We start from the raw sequence: 7,502 nt of genomic DNA, 5'->3' as shown, positions 1-7,502 counted from the left end.
AGTCTTAAAAAAAAGGTAAAAAAAAATACAGTAATAGGCTCTACATGATAGTAAGTGTACTAATAACTTGAATTATGTTTATTTGATGATGATTCTGTCAAAGAACAGATAGATTTAAAGAAAGACAGAGGTCATACCACCAGTTACAGAGCCAAGTAGCTGGTAGCCATCACTAAACCCTTTGGTTTAAACACGACCTCCTCGAGTTACAGAGCAGTCTGCAGCCAGGATGGCAGAGAGCACAGCTGAGTCTCAGCCCAGGCATGGGGCAAGGCTCTGGGCATCGTCATGCCAGACAGCAGCCTTCCAACCCCTCTTGTATTGCTCTGTACGAGGTGGCTCTGCCTTCTGCAGAAAGCATTTCCAAGCATGTGTTGCACATTTTAATCTCCGAGGGGCAGCTTACTAATGCATACAAAAACCTACAGAAAGCTGCCTCTTCTTGTTGTTTTGTCCAGACACTCAAGGCCTTGTCTGTGAGGTGGGTGGTGAGGATGATACTCATCTCCCCTTCCCATTCAGAGGTTAGCAGCCTTGCTCAGTATTTTTGGAAGCCCATAGTTAATCCCTACCTGAACACTGCTGTCAGCAACCATGTTCCTGATGTCCCAGAGAACTGGTCCAGAGATCCCTTGGGTCTCTCTGAAAAGCCTCTGCCCAGCTTTCCCGAGTACACAAAACACTCCTAACCCAAAAACAAGATTGCAGGAGGGGACCAAAATTGACCCTGGACTTCCTTGGTGGAGGGAACACCACATTTATTATCCTCAAATAATTATTAAAGAGACATTTAAAGCAGTTGAACTGTCTCTTGAAGAGTCATCCTTTCCTAATCAAAGGTATCAGGAAAATCAATTTATTTACTCTGCTTTCATTAGCACTGAGCTCTGCAGAGGACAGACTGCCCATGCAGAGACCTTTAGCTCATGTCTCTGTAGAAAACATCCTGCAGAAAGAAAGTTAACATTGCGTCATTTTTATTGCCCTAAAACTGAGATGACTGCAAAACCAAACCTAAAGGACAGCTTTGTTTTATCTGAACCCTGCTGCAAACTAGCCTATTAATAAAGTAATTGAGCATAGCCTGAGCAAACTGGAAGCAAACATTGCTTATATTCAGCTCCTAATGTGCTCATTCTCTGTGAGCTGAAGACTGAGCTGCCGTGTAGCAGGGTGATACCCACTAGAAAGGGCGATGTTGTGCTGGCTGGACTGTGAGCCAAAATAGCAGCCTCCTCTGTCAGGAAGAGGACAGTTCTTTTGCTTGATTTTGGGGACTTAACAGGAGATAAATGCTTCAGTTTGTTATTTACAAACTAAACCACAGAGCAGCTTTCTGCTGAAAGGCTCCTTCGTATTTGGGCAGGAAGAAAATAGGAAGGAAAAGGAGGAGGAAAAGGTGAAAAGCAGGGAAAAAACAAGGACATAGCTGAAATTCAGCTGGAGGAAAGTATCTGTTCCTGCAGGTCAGCCTCACCCCACTGCACTGCCTTGGCTTTATCCTGCCCTTTATTATCTTCCCTGCTTCTCCATCTTGGTGAGATGAGGTCTTGTGTTCACAGTCTGTTAGAGAGGGCAGGCTGCTGCCTCAGGATGTGAGAAAGGCACTAGTCTCCTCTCCCAAGGCCCATAGGGAGGTAGCTGGGTTTGTAGGAAAGATACTTATCCCTGCCTAAAGCAGACTACAATCCTCCCTGTCTGAGAGGGGATGGCTGCAACCATACCAGCCGAAGGAGCGTGTGGCTTTCAGCATCCTGGGGAATCTGGAGTGTAAGGTGGCCTGTGGCTGGGTACCCAGCTCTGTACTCAGACCATGTGTTCTGCAACAGTGAGAGCAACCAGCAGCCCTGAGTTAGCTCTGGAAGATCCATCATGCTAAAACTGCAGCTCTGGGCTTTCCTTTTCTCCCAATCCCTGCTCCAGACTGAGCTCCAGGCAAGGCACCATCTTTGCTTACAACTACAGAGCCCTCAAAGACAAACCTAGCATCATCCCTTAATTACTGGGGATTTATTACTTGCTTTAGATCCTTTGCATCTCCCCTACAGCTGCAGCTCTGGCCGTTTTCTTTCTCTCACTTCTTTCATTGGGGAAGTCAGTGACAAGGAAGAAGAAGTTGTTTTTGTCATGAGAGATTAAATATTCATTTCAGACAGCCCTCTGTACTTGCAGAGGAAGCAGTAGAGGGTACAGGGTCTTCCACCTGTTACTTGTTCTGCAGGTTTTACTACTCTGCCTTTTAAACCTATTAACTTGACACTGACAGATAGGGAACCTCACAGAGAGCATGAGGAGACTGAACTTGCTGAGGTCAGCACAGGTGAGGAAGTTAATTTGGAAACACATAATTGACTTTTATGATGTATTGGTGGTTTCCAGAACAGCTTCGTCTGAAACTACTCAGTCAAAGCATCGCAGTCTTAAATTACAGAGTAGGGTCTGGAAATGAGGAGAGGGAAAGGAGCTATAACCACTATAACAAGGATGATTTATCTATATAGATAGATAGATAAAACAATGCTAAGGGAAAATAAATATTTGAACGTTAAAATGCTTCCAAAACAAACCCACAATACTAGGATTTTAAGCCTTCATCAGCTTGAAACCCTTTTAGGTAACAAGGCTAAGATTGTGGCAGTGACCTATGGGTCACTTTAGTCTCTCTATGCTTGTACTTATATCCTGGAGAGGAAGTTCCTGGCTTTTGCAGCACATCTCTGCTCAGCTTTCTTTTCAATTTCTTTTCAGGAACCTTTTGTTCATTCTGAACACAACTGTCAACAGCTGCCTAATACTTTAAAGATCTATTTCTGCCTGACATAAAACAAAGCAAATGTTATTGGCAATTGCATATAAACAGAAAGCTATAAAATCCAGAGGAAAAACAACCAGTACATTTATTTGGATATAATGGAAAGGTTTACTAGGAAAAATCAAACCTATCTATAGAATATTCTGGTGCTTTGTCTCACAGCTTAACGTGGTATGCACCTATTGATCACCTGATGTAGAGTAGTAGGGCTCTGTTCTTAAAAATCAAGTTTTGCCTCTCTTTAGACAATGAGCAGCTTCCATAATGGAGCTGTGACAAAGAGGCTTTCAGGTTAGCACAAGAGTAAAGAAAAAAAATTGACTAGGAAGGAAAAAGAAAGGAATGAGTCTGAGGAAGGAAAAAGAAAGGAATTAATCTGAGGAAGAAAAGGGCCTGAAAAAGCTGTACAAAAGCACAGTCAATTAGCTGCTGGAATGACTAATTTCCAGGTGGGTGGATCTGAGCAGACTGCAAAAACCTGTGTGAAGTCCCAAAGTTCTGCTCCCAGGATGTGGGAAAGGTATGTCAGAAAGGGACCCAAGAGCATGTGTCCATCTCGTAGGGAGCTGCATGCACACAAGGCAGCAGGTGAGGTCCCCAAGGACACCAGGCAAGCCCTGTATCTCACCTGCAACCATCAAACTCTCTTTAGCAAAATAAAGATCTCGTTCCTTCCTTCCAGGTATCTGAGGAGGAGTCACTTTTTTCCCCCTCTCTCATTTAAGAGCTTTGCTGAGCACTGGTGAGTAGTTAGGGTGGGGGAGATGTGCCAGCTAGACTTTCAGGCTGCTGAAAACGAAGTGAGAATCATCTGCCATTTAACACCTTCTTACAGAGCAGGAAAAGGAGGAGGAGCTGCTCCTTCAGGGAGTGGATGAAGATAAGGAGGAGATGCTCCTTCTCCTTTGCTGAGACTTTTCCAGCCTGGTGCAAAGAAAGTGGTCCAAGAGAGAGGACTGGAGCAGTGACCATAGCTCTGCTGTTGAATGGTTTGGGAACTTGCCTGGCAAAGAGCATCTTTTCAGATCTGTGGGCAGTGTATTTTATGTTAAAAGTTTATTGACTAAAATACAAAATCTGCCATTATAGTGTATCTGGAACACAGACTCCTGCACTGCTGGCTGTGTACTGCATCTACCAGGCTACAGAGACATGCTACTTCTTACTTGTCTTTTTCAGGCCTTCTCAGCCTCAGTGGTCTCTGACATGATGCAGTGGGCTGGTGGCAGGTATCCTGGGCCTTCTAGCAACCTTGACTTCTCTTAGTGCACTCCTCATCTGGCATGTGTGGGTTTCAGCTGAGGAAAGGCTTGAACACAATTTCCTAGCTCCTACATGAGCATTTCACAATAAGGCTGTTGCATAAAAGACAGGTAATATCTCCTCCTCCTCCTCCTCTATCTGCCTTTTATAAGAAAACCAGTAGCTAAACTGTATTTTTTAAAGAGCTTGATCTTGGCACTGTAGATCGAGTGTTGAAGGTGCACATTACTAGTATGAGATGCTAGAAGGTCTTGGGGGGAGTGTGCCCAGTTTCTAGACCCAAACTGGGCTTACTGGGGAGATAAACATCATTTTTGACTGGGTGATTTTTTTTTTTTCCCATCAGCCCCAGTGAATTTGAAGGTAAAATAATGAGGAATCTTCCCAGGTAAAACCACAATGTATGTGACCACAAATCACTTCAGGGTTAGGTAACATTACGCCTTTTTTCTCCTGTGTATGCAATCAGAAGTAAGGTTTTGATATGTCATTTTAAAAACTCAAGAGCCTTGATAGTACCTCACCAAATTTCAAAATGGCAACTACAGACCTATAGATACTGGAAGATCTTCATCTGTAGAAGATACCCTCTGTTAATACTCTTTAAAAAACAGATTATTTCTGTGTAAGACAACAACAGCACACAGTGGCTGGTTTGCTGCTTAGCTGACTTTCTGCCCTCTGCCTTTAAACCTTCCCTAATTTGAAAGTCATCATTTGCTGGTAATGTCTTTTCCCACATCTTCTATTTTCTGTTACCACAACTTAGTCAAACATGTGCTGTTAGCTTGTATTTCTTGAGCTGCTCTTATGTTGCCACCTCCTTTCTCTCACAGATACCTATGCTGTTTCTTGAACTATCTCATGCCACATAGCACATTTAGGCCTAAGAGCTGAGGTGAAATAATAGGTGTCATTATGGTTTGAACTTTGAATGACAAAAGTTTACCCAGGGAAGGAAATGCACAAGATATTCTGGGTAAACTGTGGGTTCAGAGTGAAAATTAAGAATACTGGGGAAGAAAATTAATTGACTGAAAGATATTAAAGTGGATCTGCTCAAATGCTTTTAGGTTAAATGATATATTCTGAAAAGTCACTTTTGTTCTACAGCAAGGTGGGAGCTATATGTTAATTTCTTTTATTCCTAGATCATTTTCTCTCTGAGGTGTCATCAGCTGAAATTTCAGTACTACCTTGAAATGAATATTCATCACTGAGTTACAGCTTTTGAAAGATCTGCAGGGAAAAAGAAAAAAAAATAACCACAACCCCCTTCTCTTCCCCTTCTTTCTGCAGCTGTGAACGTGCACAGCTCCCTCTGGTTAGCAGAGGAGCTCACGACATCCCTGTGCTTCTAGGCTGGTTCTTTGAGCTCTCCAGGTGTCCCCCCAGGTATCTAACAAAAGCTCAGCATAAATGTCAGGGTTTGCAGGGTTGGGACCTGAAGGAACAATGAGAAAAATGGCATCCCTCCAGTTTCCTGGCAAAGCTGTGCTTGTGGAGAGACAGAGAGCTGCGGTACAGCGAGGCTGCTTGAGCTCATGGTAGTTGGTTGGTACTCGTTTTGGGAGGTGGAGCAATTGCAGAGGCTGCTGTGAGCAGAACTGCAGATCAGCTGAGTAAACCAAATCTCCAAGTGCCCAACACAGAAAAAACCTGCAAGAGATCAGGAAAATAGGCAAAATGGCATTAGTGAGTGAAATTGTGTGGGTATTGGGCCCCAGGGACAGGAGGTTAAGGCAACACAAGTGAGCCGTGGGGTGCATTACAGCTCTCACTGCCCAGCGGTGTGGCTTCAAAAATCTGGCAGATAAAATGCAGCAACAGGGCGAGTCTCCTGGCTGGCAAGACAGGAGCTTCTCCCCAACATTCTCTTCAAGAGATGTGTTTTAAAAGCAATCTCAGTGGGGTGTAGAACAATACTGCAATCAATTGCGGAAGGGATTTGCAATTTGCAAGCAAGGGGAAGCTCTTTGACAAGGGTGAGATCGGCGTGTTGCAGCTAAACCCTACCAAAAGCCCGACAGATGCTGGAGCCGGTGTGCGCCTCCCTCCTGCTGCCTCTGCTACAACCAGTGAAGAGCTCTTCACCGCACAAACAGTGTTTGTTAGGAAAAAAAATGACATGCTGTTAAGAATACGTATGTTTTGGGATTCTTTGTTAAATATTAACACAAATTCTTTACGTTCCGTCTCAATAATGAGAGATGGAATTGTAGGCTCATTAAAAGGCTGCCTATAGTGCCACACAGTGGTAAAGAGAAGCAGTTCGGTGAGGATGGATATCTGAAGCAGTGCAGAGGAAACTGCTTAGATGCTAAACTTCGAAAAACGTATTTTTTAAAAAATTAAGATATAGCAATCGATTAGTAAAAAGTATCACCGAAATTTCCTCTCCTGAGGATGGTCTATACCACCAGCCAGACAGGTATGCCATGTATGACATTTACCTCCCTAATTTATAATCAGCTTCCTTTGCAAGAAAGAGTGTTTTGCTCATTCATAGCCTCGATGAACCAGTGAGAGACCTGATGATACTGGAAAGTGCCAGCCCTTGCAACCGATGCAGTGCACAGCAGCCATCGTGCAGGGATCTACTGGATTAGAGTTGTAGAGATATCTCAAACAACTGAAATAGTAGCCTCTGAAAAAAAAGGCTAATTTGGGATCCCTGGATTGGGAAGAATTTTGCACATTTTCACAATTAGTAGTTTTCTTGCTCAGGTAGTGCAGAGAAATATTGTTGTTGCCAATAAAGCAAGTAACGTGGCTTCTGCAAGTGAATATATGTGATGCATTCTGTCTCCAGCCACCCAGGAACTCAGCAACCCTCTGAGTGTTGTGCAACATGACTGTGTGCCAACAGCATTTGGGCCCATAAGGCAGAACCCTACTCAAAAGGGTGGGTTGCAAGAGAGAGCCCAGTCTGCAGCAGCATTCCCCTTTCTTGAGTGATCACTTTTGTGCACAGATACTAGTTTATGAGGTCTTGTAGGGAATGAGGACTAACTGATCATTAGTTTTCTGTTGTACATCCATGCTAAGCTGGGAACCTGTTGTCAGCAAGATGCCAGGGAGAAGATATGACTGTGGGGAACACTCAGTAGATTTTAGTTTTAATTTTGAGTTTTAGGTTTGTTTTTCTGGTTTGTTTTTGTTTGTCTGTGTTTTTTTGTTTGGTTGGTTTAATTTTCAAGTATGGTCTCTGTCTGGTTTAACTGTACAGTGCCCATTGTAGTGCCCTTTACAGTTGCACCAATGGCTGCTTCCAGTTGTAGCTGTCGTGGCTCCAGTGATTTTTGGATGGTATTTCTCTGTGTGTATCTGTGCCAGGTAGGTGCTGGTGTGGACACCAGCCATGCCCAGTCTGAGGGGTCGTGAGACTCTGAGGGCTTAGGACAGGTGGGCAGCTCTGGTGGGGACA

The sequence above is a fragment of the Colius striatus genome, chromosome 3, assembly GCF_028858725.1.
Source record: "Colius striatus isolate bColStr4 chromosome 3, bColStr4.1.hap1, whole genome shotgun sequence".
NCBI lineage: Eukaryota > Metazoa > Chordata > Aves > Coliiformes > Coliidae > Colius > Colius striatus.
The sequence above is the reverse complement of the archived record's forward strand: the minus strand, read 5'-3'. Positions refer to the sequence as shown.